The following is a 21,561-nucleotide window of genomic DNA, read 5'->3' as shown; positions in this document are numbered from 1 at the left end:
ACCTCAGCCCATTGGTCCAGCCTATCCAGATCCTCCTGCAGAACCTTCCTTCCCTCGAGCAGATCAACACACACACCTAACTTGGTGTCATCTGCAAACTTACTGAGGGTGCACTTGATCCCCTCGTCCAGGTCATCGATAAAGATATTAAAGAGGACCGGCCCCAGCACTGAGCCCTGGGGGACTCCACTAGTAACCGGCCTCCAACTGGATTTGACTCCATTCACCACAACTCTTTGGGCCCGGCCATCCAGCCAGTTTTTAACCCAACGAAGCATACGCCAGTCCAAGCCACGAGCAGCCAGTTTCTTGAGGAGAATGTTGTGGGAAACAGTGTCAAAAGCCTTACTGAAGTCAAGGTAGACCACATCCACAGCCTTCCCCTCATCCACCAGGCGCGTCACTTGGTCATAGAAGGAGATCAGGTTCGTCAAGCAGGACCTACCTTTCATAAACCCATGCTGACTGGGCCTGATCGCCTGGTTGCCCTTCAAGTGCCTCGTGACGACACTCAGGATAATCTGCTCCATGAGCTTCCCTGGCACTGAGGTCAAACTAACAGGCCTATAGTTCCCCGGGTCTACCCTCCGGCCCTTCTTGTAGATGGGCATCACATTTGCTAGCCGCCAGTCGACTGGGACCTCTCCTGATAGCCAGGACTGCCAATAAATGATGGAAAGCGGCTTGGCCAGCTCCTCCGCCAGTTCGCTCAGTACCCTCGGGTGGATCCCATCCGGCCCCATCGACTTGCGTACATCCAAGTGCTGTAGCAGGTCGCCAACCATTTCCTCGTGGATAGTGAGGGCCACATCCTGCTCCCCATCCCCTTCCACCAGCTCAGGGTACCAGGTATCCAGAGAACAACTGGTCTTGCCGCTAAAGACTGAGGCAAAGAAGGCATTGAGTACCTCAGCCTTTTCCTCATCTTTTGTAACTAAGTTTCCCCCCGCATCTAGTAAAGGATGGAGATTCTCCTTAGTCCTCCTTTTTGTGTTGATGTATTTGTAAAAACTTTTTGTTATCTTTAACGGCAGTAGCCAGATTGAGCTCCAGATGAGCTTTGGCCTTCCTAATTTTATCCCTGCACAGCCTCGCAACATCCTTATAGTCCTCTTGAGTGGCCCGCCCTCTTTTCCAAAGATTATAAACCCTCCTTTTTCTCCTAAGCTCAAGCCACAACTCTCTGTTCAGCCAGGCCGGTCTAGTTCCGCACCGGCTCGTCTTTGGGCACGTGGGGACAGACCGCTCCTGAGCCATTAAGATTTCCTTCTTGAAGAGTGCCCAGCCTTCCTGGACTCCTCTGCCCTTCAGAAACCTCCTCCCAAGGGACTCTGCCAACCAGTGTCCTGAACAGCTCAAAGTCAGCCCTCCGGAAGTCCAAGACAGCGGTTTTACTGGTCCCCTTCCTGACTTCGCCAAGAATAGAGAACTGAACCATTTCGTGGTCACTCTGCCCAAGACAGCTCTCGACCACCACATCTCCCACCAGTCCGTCACTGTTTGTGAACAGAAGGTCTAGCGGGGCACCTCCCCTGGTAGGCTCACTAACCAGCTGCGTCAGGAACTAACCAGCTCCGTCAGCAGATATCATATCATTCATATATCATATATATCATATATCATATATGATCATATATCATATATATGGATATCATATATCCATATCCATATATATGGATATCATATATATATCATATATGATATATTCATATATCATATACCATATATATCATATGATCATATCATGATCATATCATTCTCAAAATATCATATCTATTGTTTTTCTTTTGAAATGAACATGCAGCAGCAGTAGCATACATGACAGCTTAGTCTGTGAGCCAGAGCACTTGGTACAGTGGTTGTGCAGCAATATGTCTCATCAGGAGTCAGACAAGTAAGCATTTTAATCATAGCAAGAAATCTAGAGAAATCCTGCTTTATTGTCATCTAAGACTTTAAAAAATGTAAACATTGTGTGACTTTTCTGCAGTGATAAAACCAGAAGGAGAGACATGCAGGCAGTTCCAATAATGATTGCAAACTCAGCCTTGATACCTGTTTATCTAACAGTCTGGAAGTAACACTGATGCTAATGTAAGCATATAAGTACCACTCATTACAGCAAATACGTGTGTCTGACCTCCTGTGTCTGTCAGTGTTAGTTCACTACTTTACAAGGTTTCATATCTGTAAGGTCATTGAAGCAGATGAACAGAAAGTGAGCAAGAAAATGCAGGGATATTGTTCTACATAATGGAAAGCCTAAGTACTAGACTATGTCTGGAGAAAAATATGTACTGCAATTTCCTACCAGCTGGAGATGAAAAAAAAAAAAAATACCCAGCTTGTCACAGTTAACTCTAACTGTTAATTTTATTATTATCATTATTACATTTTTATTGAAATAGCACCTAGATGATCAGTCTGGGAGTTGAAGGCCCCACTGTGGTATGAACTGAGCACACAGAACACAAATAAAGCCCCTGCCCCATATTGCTCACCTGCAGAGGTTTATGGAGAATTTAAATCTGGCTTGTTTTTCAAGTACAGTAGGTTTTAGTGCAGAATTTAGTGTATGTAGTTACAAAATGTGGTATGTTATGCTAAAATAAAGACCTATACACTATGTGCATTTGTATCCACTCTTCTTGTGCTACACAGAACAGCTGTGGTCTATTCTGGTCAGCTACAATGACTAAAAAAGAGCCAGCTTGCCAGACCGATATGAGAACAGACAATCTCCATTTTCTTAACGTGTGATGCATTATTAGATGCTATGTCGGGAAAACTGCATGCATCTGCTAAGTAGTAGGTGTTCCTACTATTCAATAAAATAAGTGGCGTTAACCTGCTCTCTCCTCAAGTAACCTCTTATTATATTCCAGCAGCAAGGCTTCTTCTCTGAAATTTCATCCACTTTCCTAGCAGTCACCCGTATTATGAAGAATCTTCTCTTTTTGAAGAAAAGTTCCAAATACCTAGCTGCCGTTTCAAGAAACACCAGTGAACACTAGATTCTTAGCACTTGTTAACAGGATCTGCCCCTAAAAGGCCTATTCCCTTAATAAATTAAGGAAACAGTTTCTTTAACTGAAGAAAAACTCTTGGTAAAATTACAGTTTAAAAAGTTTATAGAATCAGCTGGATCTCAGCACCTCAGTGCTTCAGTACAAACCAGGGGAAAAGCTGATCCAAAATCACCAATGTGCTCACCAAGTGCTGGCTAGATAGAGAGCTAGCATCTTCTCTTACCTGAACAGAAAACAACTTCAGAGATACCTTAATGATTCCTAGTATTAACTGACTATTATGATACCTGCAAGTCTGCTTAAACACCACATCCCTGGTCTACAATCCCTTATTGTCGGGTGAGTAAATAATGTGGTGTTTGCAATGGAACATAGTGTGCACTGTGTTAAGAAATCCAATGGTAAATTATTAATTACATTCAGGCTATTATAAAGCAGACTAAGGTATTATTAAAATCCTGCCTCAAACAATGATGAGTACAAGATGCTTCAGAGGACAACTCATGAAATACCAACATTTATAAAAATCTGCTTCTCAGCTCCAATAATTCTTTTCAACAGGGTCTTTCATATGTTAATGATATCTAGTTTAACACTGTATAGTGCAGCTCATATGTACTGCTGAAAGGTTTGCTGTGACTCCTGCTATAATTTTTGTCTTATTTTTCACTGCAGAGGCCTGAAGCATGCTCAGCTTATGACACCATTTCCTCCTGTAGGTGTTCACCCAGACATCGGCATTCATTGTTTTTTCTGAGAGAGATACTACTAAGAGGGTTACTTTTCCTTAAAGTGCAGAAGCTGAACTGTGGAACAACTGAGAAAGTCATATTTTGTACATATGAAATTAATTTTTTTTTTTTTAAGGTTGTAATTCTCAGCTCTCACAGAGATATTAAACTGGTTTATAAAGACAATCTGGGTCCTTGTGATGTAGGTTATTACAGTAGAGTGCACTATGAGTGTAGAACTCCAAAGCTCTCAGGGTGTTATCATGTTAAAGATTAAAAATATAGTATATATCAAAAGGGACTAGGAAAACTTACAGAAGTGTTGCAAAAATGCTAGCTGTAAAATACCAACATCTCTAAGCTCATTTGACAATTACCATTGGCATTTTTAATTTTGTAACTTACAGAATTTAAATTGGTGAATGATACTGAAAGATGCCTTCTAGGGCAGTAATGTTAAAAGGTCCATACTGCTAATATTCAACCTTCATTTCCTCTAACCTATCTGCCTTTCTGTAAGACATTGGGAAAACAACACTTCTAAAAAGCTAACTAAATTACATTCCATTGGCTCCTATCTTTTGTTCATGTAGAAGGCTGAGCCACTTTTATAGATAATGCATTTATAAATCAATGTAACAAAATGGCTATGCTGACAGCATTGCAGCAGGCTATTTGAACAGCACCAGCTGTATCCAGGCAACACTAATGTCTAAGTCAGAAAGACCATGTGAGAAATTTGTTTACCTTCAAGGGCAACACACACCTAAGTGCTCAAAGTTGTCATAAGAATAGAGTACAATAAAATAGCTTTGGTCTATTTTTAGTAAATAAAGTTCAAATCAACTAATATTTGTTTAATGAAAAAATAAAATTATTTATGATTATATAAACGTTTTTAGGGTAAATTAATGAATTGGTGTTGAGACATAAAAAAGATTATTACTTTCCTAGGTTATTATGCTATGATAAGAATTTTTTATTTTATTATATAATTAATTTACAATAACAGCTGAACATTTTCAAATATCAGTTAATTGCACTATTTTTCTTTTCAAAATTGACACCTCTGTTATCATTACATTGTTAAAAAGGGCCTGGAACACAAGTCCTATGAGGAGTGGCTGGGGGAACTGGGGTTGTTGAGTCTGGAGAAGAGGAGGCTCAGGAGAGACCTTATTGCTCTCTACAACAACCTGAAAGGAAGGTGTGGGGAGCTGGGGGTCGGCCTCTTCTCACAGATAACTACTGATAGGACTACAGGAAATAGCCTCAAGTTGTGCCAGGGGAGCTTTAGGTTGGAAATTAGGAGAATTTTCCTCTCAGAAAGTAGTCAGGCATTGGAACAGGTTGCCCAGGGAGGTGGTGGCGTCACCATCCGTGGGAATGTTTAAGGAAAGATTGGAACTGGTGCTTACAGACCATGGTTTAGTGGGTGACATTGGCAGTAGTGTGATGGTTGGACCAGATGATCTTGAAGGTCTTTTCCAACCTTAATGATTCTGTGATTCTCTGATTCAAGATAAACTACCTTTAACACATTGACAGTGTAGAAGAAATACAAAGCCACAGAATGGAAAAAAAAATACACTGATATCTGTGTATTCATAATTTATATTCAGTCACTTTAACTTTGTATTTGTCTTCTTTACCTTGTTGAGTTTGACAAAGTGAGAACTAAAAAAAAATCTACAGCCTTCCCCTTCCACCAAGGAAAACATAGTCCTGGTAGAAACTCACTGTTTCTAGATCTACAAAGCTTTTACCAGGGTATGAAAAAGGTTTATGACAAAAGTTTGGCAGTTGGATTCTCATCTAAGGAGTTAAAGTGACAATATTATAAAAAAAGTCCAGAGTAACTGCTAAACATCTTGTTCAAGAGATTGCACATCCATAGACATGCTTGCATTTAGGAGCTGTTTCTCTAGTATTTTAGGTAAAGCTTCATAAAACGCTTTGTTAAGGTGTATTCCCCTGTGCCCATACCCATTTGAGATTGTAGCAAGGAGACTGAAATAAAAATAGTTAGCAATAAATTTATTCCAGTTCATTCATTAATTTCAAAGGTATTTGTACTTTTATGGAATTTTCCAATCAACAGTAATCTTTATACACATAGTGGCTATCCAATATAATAGCCCTGAAATGAAAAGTTTAGATTAATTACAAATAGTTTGGGTGCTTTTTTATTTATTTTTTTCCCATATCCAAGCATAAACATCAAGCATTAAAGAAGTAACAGCTTCAGTCATAAATACCCAACTGCACACTCAGACTAGAATGCAGTTTTTATGGTTACTGTTCCACTTTAAATTTACTATACTATATCTTAAAGATATCTTTTGGAAAATGTATGCATAAGCATTGGCTATGGTTGTTTGTGATGCATATCAAATATTTAATAGAAGCTTAAACTGCAAGTTGCAGATGAAGTACCAGTAATACATTTGAGAGCAAGAAATCATCTGGTCAGCAATCAATCAGCAAATATGGGCATCTCCTCAAAGATGAAGAATCTTTTGTTGAAGGTGTAAACCAAACAAAATTTCTAAGACTTCAATACATCTTATTTTTTTAAATATTTACTTCTGAAATATGAAGTTATATCATGTTGAGAAGCAAAGATAGTGGAGAGAGATTCTCCAGATCTTCCACTGTATGTTAGAGAAGACTTCATTCTGTGCTCACACTAGGGACAGCTGTATCTTTCTTTTAGAAAACACTTTCATATTGTCCTCAGAATTTCATTTTAGATGTTATAAATGCTTCTTCCATTTTTACTAGGTCACCAAAAGAGAAGATATTCATATAATCTGGAATCATAGCTACTCCATATTCTTGTCTTTTCATTGCTAGACATGACTCTTGTGGTTCTTACTTAATTTTGCTAAGGCCCAAAACTGCAGTGCTATTTCAGCCAAGGCTCCTGAAGAAAACTTGTGTTTTGTTACTGAAGAAAATTGTATTCTCTCCTTTACAAACTTTGGGTGCTACAGGAAAGACCAGTAAGCCGAGGAGTACTTTGTGTAGAACCTTACAGGAAGACCTAGAATGCTGACAGAATCCAGGCTTACTTTTTTTGTTAATGTATCACCCTCATAAGTGATGCACTTTTACTTGGCTTAACTCAAATGGCAGGCTTAATCACTTGGATCTGTGTAATAGAAATTAGTACATGAGATGGTGGTATTTGTTCTGTCTTAACATTTAATACAAGGCAGCAAGAGACCTCTGCTTTTGCCAGTGCCACATAAGAGGAGCTCACAGCTCACAAAAAAGGTACTAGATTTCAGCTTAGATTTCATACTTTTTTCACATCTTCCCTTTCTCATCTGCTTTCTCAGTCGATCTTCATGTATAAAGATAATACAGAAATGATAGATTAAAACACAGAAATAGTGCTGGCAGATTTTTTTGATAGAGCAACTAGTTTTGACTCTGTCTTAGACTTGCTGGAGTCTTCACTATTAGCCGATACCCAAAGATCCTCTTCTCTGTCACTTCGTTTTCTAGCATGCAGCTTGCAGAGCACCATGAGATTCTGCAAAGTTTTTTTGGAATTGCTGATAAAGAGGCACTAAAGTATTGGCTTTCTCATCCTCTTCACGTTCTTTTTTTCTCCTTTACCAAGCTTACTTTTACCACTTTAACTCTCATTCTGTAAACTACAGCTTGCCCTTCTCCACTCTCAGATTAATAACTTCTTTTAGAAGGAGCTGAGAGATACAGAGAATCAGTCACCAGGCAGAACTAGCCTATGGCATTTGGCTGAAGGGATGAGAAACTACTGATAAAATACCACACATGGTGCTCTGTCAATATTAACAAAAATATATTTACTTTGTTTTTGTTCAGCTGAAGGAAGGGATCTGGCTTTCTTCTGTGTCATTGAATTGCCTTGAGCATCATTAAACACAACTAACTGCTATGAACAACCCACCTGTACCCACTCTGTATATATCACTCCATTATTTACATGCCTTTTCATCTCTTCTGCTTGAAACGGTTCAGTCAAGGACTTGCTAATGAAAAAAAAAATTTAATTGGGAGGAAACAAGAGAAAGGATACAAGTAATAAAACACCTGAAATAGTCTAAATGTGTAGATGATTCATTCTGCAATGTCTTCCCCCCCAATAGGCTATGGTAATCCTGTGATGTCAAATTTCAAGAGAAGAATGGAGGAGATAATCCCTTTATGGGTCATTCAGTTACATAAAATTAATATAGATCTCCTAAATTTTACTACGGTGCAAATGAAAGCCACAACGTGGAAGGCAAGGCTAACTCAAAACAAACACTATTTGTATTATGTTATACTCCAGGGCTAGCAGAATCCTAGAGCATGAGTTTTAGCACTAGCCACATGCAAAATTTCCTATGATGAAAAAAGTTGGTTATCAGAACTATAATCTAGGAATCCTAAAAAGCACATGTAGAAGAAACACCAGGAAAGCAGACTTTTTGCGTATATTTTGAGTGCCCTCCTTCAGGGACAGTATCTCTGAACAATCCTCTCAGTAAGATGTTTAAGAAATAGGGATTTCCCCTTACATTTTTACTACAAATGGTAAATGAAAGACAAGACGGAGAGGAACTGAGAGCAGATCAGAACTCCCCCCTAAATAATATTATTGTGGCTCAATAAATAAACAAAATCAAAATCCTTTTTTTTTTTTTTTTTTTTTTAAACAGAAATATTCAGGAAGCATAGGTAAAGTATTTAGGGTAATACTGTCAAAGTTGCTGTTACCATAATATTTCAATTTTTAATGTCCATATTTAAAAAAAAATCTAAAATATTTTTTAAAAAAAAATCAAGTGCCAAAGTCAGTAAAATGTATATATTCAATATTTATCACAGTGGTAGACTTATATAGGTCATCATATTTAGCTTATATGGAGATCAAAGGTGATCTGGTTGCACCGAATCAATTATTTCCATTCACAAACAAGAATGGAGGTTATTAAAGGCTCTGCAAATTAGCAGTAAAAATACACAAGATCTACTGCTGATGATTGTTCATATAAGAAATATGGAAGGTGAATAATTATTAGTGTAAGGGACCAAGATGGATTGCCTGCGTCCTGCTGTGTTGATTTCTATATGATGTGGCTCCGTATATTTGTACCAGTTCAGACTAAACACCATTAAATTTCAGATCTTCAAGATACCATGGAGTATTCTTGGTTTACACTGCCTTCTGTGGGAACTGAGAATACTTAGTATCCTTAAGAAAAGATTAGTGCTTTACAAGACTGGGACCTTGATTAAACAGATTACTTTTCCCTATACCGTCTTCCCATCTGATATTGGGGAATGAGAATCCAACCTTGCCCTTCTACCTCGTGAAAATGCTGAGAGCAAAAGTTCTTTCTCAGGACTTTGAGAGATAAACAGCCAATTTTTCTTTCTTGAAAACACTGCAAGAAAGTGCTGTCATACAGTATTTCAGAAATGGTCTATAACTCAAGGGCAGGCAGGGGGAAGCCATTAGGGACTGGAAAGAAGTGAGTCAGAACAGATGAGAGAGAAATATGTGTTTCAGCAGCAGATTCAGAAACGGAAGAAGGCTGAAAACTTCCAAAGCTATTATCTTAAAAAAAAAAAATGTACTCAAAAAAGTTCCTCGATACAGTTAGGCTCCAATTAAGCATCAGATTTGGAAAGTAACTTTTTTGCACATGGGTAAAACTTCATAGTGGACATTAAGGTTTTATATATGTTTCATTACATGTATTTCAAGGTCTTAACTCATGTTTAGAGCCCAGATGGGCAGTAAAATACACTGTGATAAAAATTGACATACTAGAGCATAATGTCTCAATTGCTTTTAATCAAAATTAAATGTGGAGAACTTCTGTGGGAAAAACGAGTAAAAAATGAAGACAACTTTTTCATACCCTACCTCAGAATCAAAAGAAGCTACAACCCTGCAACATGAAACAATTTCTCTGGTTGGGGACAAGGAGAGAGAAAAATTGTCTCCATGTGTTTACAGATAATGAAGAATAAAGTGTCTGAAGAGCCTTGAATGAATGCAGAGATGCAGTGGAGACAGAAATGAGGGTAAATTTAATTGAAAGAGGGAGTGACTTAGAAAGATAGAGCAAACAGTTTAGTGATCTTGTATTGTAATGTATGCTATCTGACAGCAGTGGGGTTTGCAGTGCATCAACCTGTTTACAACACTTGTTTGCAATTGAAAGTAATGATACCACAGTGGAACATCATACACTTGTGGATGGAGTCCAGATTTTGGAAGACCTCAGTGTCTCCTGCTGTGTCAAGTTCTTTAGTACAAGTCTCTACCCTTCTAGCACTTCTTTTATCCTTCTGTACCCACTTGATTCCCAGGCCACTAGAGTACACAAACTGTAAGGGCAACTATTTACAGAAATAATACTTTTGTTGACAACACTGGCAGCAGCAACAACAAAAATACTAATGAGCTTGTGCCTTTTTTAAGCACCATTGAGCATATGGTTAGCCTTTGTTATCAGTCCAATATCTTGCAGCAATACCCATCAAATTATTCTGCCTTCATTTCAGTGGAAGGAGATTTTTATGATGAGATGTATGTCTCTCTATAATACACTGGGATGGAAAAATACAATTGCTTCCTGGTATCTCAGAGGAAAATAACCAATATACCTTATAAGCCCTGCTAAGGCTAATCAAGCCAAGAGTTTACATCCAAAATAAATAAATAAATAAAAATCTCATAACACATCCTGTCTAAATAAAAGCTGATCCAGATTAATGGCAATGAGTTTTTGAATATATTTTAAACTGTAGCACATTATTTGTTCTTTGTTTAACTAAATAAATTTTAAAAGAACTGTTTTCTGAGCAATTTAGAAATTCCTAAGAATTTATAAAGTTTGTATAAACACCAAGTTTCAATATGGCAGACATACTGTACTGCAAGTATAATTTATGAACTAAAGGATGAAGCAGAAGTAAGAGGACACATGGTACTAATTCTTTCATGCTTCTTCAGTTACCGAGATTAATCAAACACAAACTATATTGCTTCTAGCAAACCTGTTCTCAAACAGAAGGTGAATGAAGCAGCTACCAGGATGTAAGTGCCTTATTTTAAATATGTGAAAAAGTAAAAATTTCTTTCCATATTTGCTTCAAATCATGGGGACTAAAAGATTAGTAAAACAGTAGCACTGATTCCATGCCTCTTCAAAATTTCTTGGATCTAGCAGATGTTACTCCTCTATTTCCAATCCATTTTAGCTTTTTCTAGGACCTGTTATCTAGTTTTAGCTTGGCAGTCTATATTGGGTTTAGTAAAATGAAAATCAAGTTACTTATTTTTACATCTTAACATATCATAACAATATAAAGCAAATATTTTTATTTATTTATTTATTTATTTGATGAGACTAGGCCTTTAAGGAGTTTTCTAAATGCAAATTGAATGTCTCTCACAGCTGTGTGGAAAACAAAAACATTTCCACATGCGGGCATTCAAGAGCTTTCAAAATTTCCAAGCTTTAGCCTTATAAACTGTACAGACTACTGTCTACATTTTTGCAAAACAGGTATTCCCTGATGGTATTTGGAATTCAAATGTCCATTAGTCTCGAGTCTATGGCTGAAAGCAGCTATGAAGGTTAGCTTTGGGGCATGAGGGCATCTCCTTAGAGAATCATCTGTCTTTCCAACTTACTTCTTTGGGTGGAGAACGCAAGTGGGACCCAGGCAGAAAATGCTTAATGTACACTTTGCAACCTCCCCAAGGAGGTTATGCCTCCTTATGCCATTAGGTTAACTTAAATGGTTTCCCTAGGGCTATGAAGTACCATCTTTAGATTCTAAAATTGGACTAGTAGCATAGCTTAAAGCATTGTAAGTTGAAATATTCAATGATAAATGTTCACTAAATTGCTATCATTATGTAAAAGATATTACCCTTAATAGTCTGATGGTATACAATAAAGAGTTCAGAAGTATCCTGCAATTAGGAGCTTAATTTCAGACTCTCAATACAGTCTAAGGTTTTTCTTCAAACTTAGTTTTGAATGAAATAGTTTCTCCATAATTTGCCATTAACCCCCCCCAAAAAAAAAAACAAAAACAAACAAACAAACAAAAAAAAACAAAGAAACCCACCTTCTTAAACGTCTAGAATCTGAGGATGATATTTCAAAGTAATTAAATAGTTTTATTTTCCATTCAGTTAAGCAGAAGGTAACATGATGGAGTAAAACCATTATTTTGAGATGCAATTAAGGTACCTTTTATAGTTGTGATGGCAAATGTAAATGTAATCACATACCAATTAGCAAGTAATTATGCTGTTACTACCTAGATTCATGCTTTGAGTTAGTACCCTGAACCTACTTTCTTAAATATTAATTTCATTAAATGTCTATACACCAAAGAAAATAATAGAAAACTTTCATATAAACAGATATACATAAACATCATATTGCCACAGTATGAAGGTTATATATCTGAAATGATCAGAAAAGTGACTAATACTAATGACTCATATTAATAAACTTTGTTCATACAGAAGCAAGATGGCACAAGCCTGGCCCATTAACTATTAAAAATGTTTTTTATACTAGCTATTGAAAGATTTTGTGGGCTCAGAGCAGCAACTCACTAGCAGTAATTCAGGAATAGCTTTAATAAAATGGAAGAGAAAAATCAAGCTGAGAAGAAGGTCCCTTGTCAGCATTGTGACTGGTGTACTTTAATTTTTTTGTCCACATATTTCAGGAGTTACATCCACTACAGTGAACTTTTGAGTGTACTAACAGCCATTTCACCTCACGCAGTCTAATAAAAGCACTAACCGATACTATTTTGCAAATTGTAGGCATAAATTGGAAACTAAAATATTAAAGCTTACAATAAAATTCAAAAGAAGAAATGTATGGCTTAATGGAAATGAAACTCAAGTTGTTGTCTTTCTGTCTGTCTGCTATTAAAGATGAGTGATGGTTCAATCTTTTACTTCTTTTCCTAGAGTATGGGTCATCTTGAAAACGGCCCTCATTACTGTAACTCTCACCGCAAGTTTATAAACTTAATCAAGATCAACATAACAGCATTCTACATCACCTTCCTCATTACTAGGAGATATTTTAATTTGTTCTCACTGTTAGTGCTTTGGAGATGCTTTTTCTCATACCATCTGACATCATGCTGAACAATATATAGGGGTGGCTAGCCGGGGTGGAGGGGGGGGCCGGCTGCTCGGGGATAGGCTGGGCATCGGTCAACGGGTGGTGAGCAATTGCATTGTGCATCACTTGTTTCGTACACATTATTATTAGTAATACTATTATCATTATTATTATTATTATTATTGTTGTTATTGTTTTCCTGTCTTAATAAACTGTCTTTATCTCAACTCACAGATTTCACTTTCCCGTTTCTCTCCCCCATCCCAGAGAGGGAGGGGGGAGGATGAGCGAACGGCTGTGTGGTGTTTAGCTGCCAGCCGGGCTAAACCACAACACTATTGATTTCAATTTATTCGACTCTTCAAAAAAATTGGCTGGATCAGGGCAACCTTTTAACATAATTGAAAATTAAAATAAAATCTTAGCTTCATGTGTTTTGCATGTCCTAACAAGTACTTTTTGTTTTGTTTTGTTTTGTATTTCTCTGTCACGTTCATATCATCTCTTACATAGCTAATTGCACTGTACAAATCAGTATCAATCTACACGTATCTGCAGTGTTAGGTGTTTGTACAAGACACAGAAAAAGCACTTGGCATCAAAAGTGAACAAAGCTGAACATCAAAAATGTTCACAAAAAGCAAATCAGGCTTTGAAATGAGCAATACGCAATATCAGGAAGAAATGCAACAAGCGCTGGAATGCCAGCATCTCTAGAGACTGGTGGTTTCCTGCTGGAATACGAACAGTGTGAGTGGGGGATTTTTAGGAAGAAAAGTCAACACTTAAGGCATATGAAAGAGCTCTGATACATATTTCATACTAGCATACTGTGCCTGAAGTCCTGCTTTACAGTAACTTCAAAATGTTTTCAATGAAAATTCTCAGTTTTAATAATTGTGTAAGATACACCTATCTCTGTAAACTATAGTGATACTAAAGCATTTTCCATACACTATCAGTCACAAAAATAGGACATGTCAGTACAAAAAATGAACTACTACTAATTCAAATACTGTCACATATATTTAAATAACACTAATAATACAGCATATTCAGGTTTGATGTAACTTCAGTTTAAATGTGTTAGAACAGTAAATATTCAGTCTATTTTTCCACTCACTAACTAGATGCTATCTAAAAAAGATGAAAAAAAATAAATATTTCAGTTGTTCTAAAGGAACCTTTTACTTCATTCAAGAGCAAATCTTAATCCATTTCCAGATGAGTTTTATGAAAGATCATGAATCGTCAATGATTTTAGAAGATGACAGGACAATTAATCTCCTAAATCTTTACTTGTTACTCCTTGAAAAGGCAGTCTAGTAGGTATTATATTTGGATGCTCCTATTTTTATATCATCTATGCAAGAATTCAGCCTCATGCAGGACTACTTTCAAGGTCAAAAAGCTCAATTATTTTCAAAGTTTCCCTTGCATACAGAATATTCCTCCCACTTATTCCAATAAAATTTCTCAAGCTTTATACCTTGCATACTTCAATATTTGCCCTTTCTAATATGCTTCTCTTTAACACTGTTATAGTCATACCAGGCATATTAGCACTTAGGCACTGTATGATATGTGCCTGCCTAACAAAGAATACTTGCAAATACTTAAAACCTCAGAAATTGCATAAATAAACAAAATAAAGATTAGTCGAAGCCAAGGATTGGCAAATGATCTTGAAAGGTTGGCAAATGACCTTGAAAGGTTGCAAAGTCTTTCTGAGTTTCTAATTTCTTTCTCTAAACTAAACTTGTATATGTTATCTGAAAAGCTTCACTGAAATACATCCTGCATGTCAATAAAATTTCTGCTCTCTGTAGAACCTGAGATTATGAAAGAACATTTACTAAAAACTTGGAAAAAATATTTTTAAAAGCACCTTTTTTATTAAAGACCAGTTTAGACCATATTTAACTTCACGTTAGGGACATACTTCAACACTGAAATGGGAGAAAATTCACTAAAGAGCTTATGTCACTAATTTAAACAAATGTTCAGGACCTAACTTTAGGACTAGACAGGGTTAAGTTTTCATATATAAAATATGTGATGCAATCCGAGACATCTCCTGAAATACTCTATATAATGTGCATCAGCCTAATATGGAAATAAAGACACTTAATGCAGATTTATTTAGGGGAAGCAAAGAAAATGTGAAGATGCACCAGGATTTATGGCTAGAGATAAACTGGTAGGTCACAGACGCACACAAACTGAATGTACAGGAAAGAAATCCTTCCAATGATGACTTATGTCAGCTTTATGTTCATAGATTGTGAGACGTTATTTCATTTTCTGCATCTGTAGTAAAAACTTTTCCAGTGGAATCATAACTCACCAGATGCTTATTAAACCTTTTTTAAATCTCACTCATCTAAACGTCTACTTTTTTCTTTGAAACTTTACAACTTAAAAGTTTAGAAATGTTTTTAGAAAAGCACAAGGCTTTCTCTTTAATTAAAAGACAGAGGAAAACACAGAGGATACCAAAATATGAATGACTGAATTTTTATCTAGCTAAAAGCACTCAAAATCTTCTTCAACATGGTTATCATTGCTCTCATGTTAATGACACCTTGACAAGTCAGGAGGAAAATGAAAAACATTGATTTCTGAAGGACTTTTTCAAATCTGTAGCCAAGTAGCACTAGAATATATTAGCTTCTAATATTTTAATAAAGCAAAATATTTTCTGATTTTTCCTCAGTAGTTTATGGTTCATCTAAGAGAACAATAACACACCCAATTAACAAAGAGTTACTTCTAAGGATGTTGCCTTAATCTCTTTACTTGGTAAAATAATGCTTGGATAATGCAATTTATCCTTTCATGAAATATGAAGCCTGCTTAAAGCCAAAGTTCCCCTAATAAGATCACCTTCAACATGCTTAAGATACAGGTCTTTAATGGAAAATTAAGCATCCTAAAATGAACCTATTGCAGCATCATTGTAGATAACTGAATTTCTTTTGTTTGGTCTCACTAACAATCATTAATATCTTCAAGTTTCAGACTCAAAATATAATGAGACAAACATTTCAATTACAACTGTTATAAAAAAAACTAAGTCACAACAGGAATAAATTTTACATTAAAAATATTTAAAGCTAAGACATTCTAGATTTGAAAAAAGCAAAATGCAATAGCTATGTAAGAAATCTACATTAGAAGACTACACGCAGTAGATGCCCTTTGAAACGAAATGTGACAAAAAAAAAAAAAAAAGCCATGCTGTTAGATTATGGGTTTGTTATAGGTGATTTTTCCAGATATCGTTTGTTATAATTACATTTTCAGTAACTCTTGATAAACAGTAGAGAATGAAAAACACTTAGAAAATGTGTTTACATGTTAAGATTCTTGACTGACTTTTAATAAGCTATAATTATTCCCTCTATGAAAAAGGAAACAATAACCCTTTTTTGGGTCAGCAAAACCTCAGAAACATACCAGAATGTTTTTCTCTCTCTCAGATATAATGATGATGTCAAAAGAGAGACTTAGAGATGACTTATCCATTTCACAGCCAGCAAATATATTACAAAGATGCTTTCTGATAAGGAACGATTTCTATTTAGGAAATCATCTGTTTAAAAAGGAGACAGTGCTGCAGAAGTCATATGCAAATTCACCTCCACCTCCACACACACACACACGTCTCCTTCTGATCATATGAGTTCAGTCTTTATTCAGAACTGGTTTTTCATATTACAGGAATAAGAAGATAGCGACAAAATTAAGATGTTAATCTCTATGGCAAAGGCAGGTACCTTCAAAACATTAAACCATACAGTTCACTGTAAGCCACTTCCCTTCTTTCAAAATCAGCCAAATACTATCTCAAATTCACCATTTTCATTCCTAATTCCCTGCTATGGTTTTGGGCTCATGGAGACATGATTATGTTGAATTCATTTTCTATTAGGCTTTCCACTACAATGTTTTGACCATGTATGATTATACAGCACTCTGAGAACAGAGAAAATTACTGGTAATTTAGGAAGAAATTCTACAACGAAGGCTGCAAGAACATACTCTTCAATTTAAAAGGAATTCACAGAACATGCTTGTTTGTGCTGGCTGTAAGTGCTGTTTAAACCTACCATAGCCAGATTTATCATTCAAATAAATATCATTTCATATCTTTGTCGTTCTCTCACTCTCCTGAGAATTTAAGTCATCTTGCAGAAATCTTTCTATAACCACTGAATACATAACCCTAGCATTCATCCAATTATACATACAGCAGCAGGAAGGGAAATCAAATAATATATTAATACTGTGATGAAACACTGTGTTAAAAAAATAAATTGTAAATAAATTTATTAAATTCAGACACTGGTTTGGTGTTAGTTCAATGAGTTTCTCCAAAACAGGAAAAAACAGTGATCCTCCTTGGGAATATTTTATTATATTAATTTTTGATAGAAAATGTTCATTCACAGAGAAAACAGAACTAAACCAATGTTCCTGTTAACCCGTGATTATCTGTTATATGTACGTGAACTGCAGATCTTTATGCTAGCTTCTGTTTTAATTAATTCCTTTTCTACTCCTTCAGTATTATTCATATCTAAAATTTATTTATTTTTTTATCTACTTTCAGCTACTCTGCTATAACGTTCCAATTATTTTATAGACCAAATTCTCACTTCTTTAGACCTGCTTTTAAACCCACTTTTATCCTTTTATCTATGGACTTTTTTTTTTTTTTTTTTGTAACCAGAGATGCTTTTTATAGAATAGATAAAGCCCAATGACACAATTTTTCTACCGTCTATTGTTTGTCAACCTTGTTGATTATGATACACAGAGGATGTTAGGGGTCAGGTCACAGTTAAATTAAGACATAAAGGGGCCTATTTCATCCACCTGCACTTCCGTGCTTCTAAACATTTTTTTAAAAGTAGCTAGAAGACCAGAGATGTATGGCTAGCCCAGATATGTCCTGATGCTTCATTGGCTTTTCTCTATTCTCCAAAACGTTTAACAGTTAAGAAAAAACAAAACCCGTAACCTTAACTGCAGAACACAACAGAAAGTGTGGATTTTAATGTGAATTTAATAGGTAGATGAAACTGAATAAAATAACAGGTTGCAGACAGAATGATCCACCTGGTAGCATAACATGATTTACCTCTGACCATGCAAGAATATGGAAGGAAAAAGTAAGTGGGTATAGTTTTGATACTTGGTGTAACAGCTCATTCACTAATTCCAGCTCTTCAACTTCCCAGTCTTTCTGGCCTTGAAGGCTGCAGGAAGGTGCATGTCATTGCATATCCCCGGAAACACCTCCAAAGACCGCACTAGAAACTAAGAAGGCTCCCTCCAAACCATGGAGGTTTCCTTTCTGTGGAAACCACAGCTTGTGGGTAGATGGAAAGCTCTCATGTCTTCCCCAAATATGGCCACAATAGTCATCCCTTAAGTTTTAGCCTCCACATTTCAGTACATTAACATATTTTACAAGCTTGCATATTACCTAACACTTTACTTAAGCAAATAAAAGTACCTCATTTCTTCTGGAACGCACAGAGTAGCTTTGCTATTCTACATACTTAGAGCTCAGACATCATTCTGTTTTCAGCAACATTTATCTTATTTCTGTTACTGACCTACTATAGGAACAAACCCTTCTGCAATTTCAGATCTCTGTTCCCAGCATAATATGTGATACATAAACTAGAATTACTGTTCTGTATTTTAATAATCTTTGAAGCTAAAATAATTGGCAAGAAAATAAAAAACTGAAAATGAACAGAAGCCTTCATTTGCAGTCCACGTGTTGTTCTGAGAATAGGAATCATCAGAATATAATCTCCACTCCGTAGGAAAGGGAGAATCAGTGCCACCAGATGAGCATGAGAGAGAGGGAGCAGTACATAAACTCCATGAGGTGAAGGTAATTAATGGGTCAATTAAAAAGCAAACAGGACCACACAGAAAACAGACATACTTCACTGAAATATTAGCCTCAGGGTTGGTTTTCTTTTTTTTTTTCTTTCTTTGCGAGATCTAGATTAAAGCATTTATACTGTAAAGGATATCATATTAACATTAAAATATGTACATAAAAGCCTTGGTGAATCTAAAACTCATAGCATTACTTAAATACTATAAAGCAAAAGTTAAAACAGTATTTACCGTCTGAGTGAGCAGTACTTTCAAAGCAGACTCACAGCTTTCTGTATTCACTCCAGATAACAGTTCACTCATGTTCCTTTATGCTAGAAGACACAGGGAAGATAAGTAAATAGGACTGCCTCCAAATGATTGTTCTCTTCCTTAGCCTCATTTTTTTTTTTTCAGATACACTCTTTGTATATTCTTGGGTATATTCAAGTGTGCTTTGACATTACTAGGTGGTATCAACATTCAATCCATTTTCTGTAGCACAACTACACAAGCATTAGGAAATATTAGAAAGCTTATCATTTTGGCGACCTGTGTTTCATTTTATACCCTGATGCTTTGAGGTTAAAGATGCCAATTACAACAGCTTCTAAATGCCTTCACAGGGGGATAGTATTTCGTTGCCTAGTAGCAATGGCAGTAAGTATTTGATGCTGCATTTGGATGTCAGTATACTTCTGTCATGCTAAAACTATAATAATGGATCTGTAGTGATATCTGCACAGCTAACGACTTTTGGTTGATATTAGGGACCTCTCTTATACAAGTGCGACAGCAAATTTTCTCTGCTTATTTCCATTGACTTGTTTTTAGACTATGGTTTCAGATGAACTCCAAAAGAGGGACAGAATTTGATAAACTTCCACAACTCCCTATTTGTGCAGTAGGATTCTCAAATACAATTATTACAGTGAAATCTTTTTTCCTCCCTAGCTGCAATGTCTCAGGAATGAAGTGACAAGGACACAAACCACCTGGTGCAGCAAACGTAGTGTCCTTAAGAAATGTACAGTACAAGTCATTTGCAAACACATATTTACCACATCCCTTCCCATTATTTCCTACCTTCACTCCAATTCTTTGCTGCCACCATTTTTGTGAAGAGCACAGAGCTGTTGTTCAACTCCTAGCCCTTCTTTACAAGGCTGAGGAAAACAGAATGGGGCCAGGATACAGGAAGGTAATCCCTAGAAGATGTGGAATGTTTAACCAAAATGTGGTGCTCCAGTAATGAACATGCTTGAACTGCTAGGCAGTCTTCCAATGCAGCCTATATCTACTGTGGTGCAAGGGTAAGCTGCTGTTGAGTAGGAAAGCCCCACTTATCCTACTTGTTTTCCCCACTTGTTTTTAAGCCCATACACATTAGGAACACTATAATATTAAGAAAATAAATGAGCGCTTGTGTTTTTCCAACATGCTTCTCACTATTCATATTGAGCAAGTGTGTACAAAATCCTAGGGCTCATGAAGGGAAGTGTCCAACATTCCCCATCTGAGCAATGTTTCTACTTATCAATCCCAGTAGGAAGTTTTTGCATGAGCAAAGGCTGAGGAATAAGAGGTTTCAATTATAATCTTGTTTAAAGAAAAAGAAAACAAAACCTTCTCAAAGATGTTAGTTTCCTTGCAATAGGTAATGCCCGTAAAAGAGAACTAGCAACACAAAACACTGTTACATAATGCTTAATACATGGAGGGTCAGCTGAGGTATTAATCAGCAAACTTGGGACTGTCCTGGTTTCAGGTAGGACAGAGTTAATTCTCCTCCCAGTAGCTGGCAGGGTGCTATGTTTTGGATTAGGATGAGAAGAGCGCTGATAACATGCTGATGTTTTAATTGTTGTAGAGCAGTGCTTACACCAAGCCAAGGACTTTTCAGCTTCTCGCTCTGTCCTGCTAGCGAGCAGGCTAGGGATGCAGCAGGAGCTGGGAGGGGACAGACCCAGGACAGCTGACCCAAACTGGCCAAAGGGGTATTCCATACCATCTGACATCATGCTGAACAATATATAGGGGTGGCTAGCCGGGGGGGGGGCAGCTGCTTGGGGATAGGCTGGGTATCGGTCAACGGGTGGTGAGCAATTGCATTGTGCATCACTTATTTTGTACACATTATTACTATTATTATTATTATTATTATTATTGTTATTATTTTTCCTGTCTTAATAAACTGTCTTTATCTCAACTCACAGACTTCACTTTCCCGTTTCTCTCCCCCATCCCAGAGAGGGAGGGGGGAGGGTGAGCGAACGGCTGTGTGGTGTTTGGCTGCCAGCCGGGCTAAACCACAACAGGGACATTTCCTAAGCAGTGGCCATATGCACAAAAGTAAGACTGCAGATATTTAAAGATTTGCATTATTATACAAAGAGGTGGCCTTTCAAAGCTGCTCTAAGAAGTACTCCCAGGTCAATTTCAGTCAATGATGCTTGAAGAAATTAAAATTTTACTCCAACATTATGTAGCGTGGGGAACATTTATTTTTATTTATGTGAAGTTACTTAGCCAGAGTTGGGGAAGGCAAGGTATAAGCATCTGTGGTTCACCAAACCTTCCTGCCATGTAAAGGTGCTGTGATGCAAACAACATCTCCTTGTGAAATTTAATCGTATGGTTGTGCTGTGTAACTGAATACATCATGTGTCCCACATTATTCATAGGACTAAGTCTGGTAGCTGTCATATGTCCAACTGTCAGCTTTCAATAAGCAATATGCTC

The sequence above is a fragment of the Cygnus atratus genome, chromosome 12 (genome assembly GCF_013377495.2).
Source record: "Cygnus atratus isolate AKBS03 ecotype Queensland, Australia chromosome 12, CAtr_DNAZoo_HiC_assembly, whole genome shotgun sequence".
Lineage (NCBI taxonomy): Eukaryota > Metazoa > Chordata > Aves > Anseriformes > Anatidae > Cygnus > Cygnus atratus.
This window is presented reverse-complemented; position numbering follows the sequence as displayed.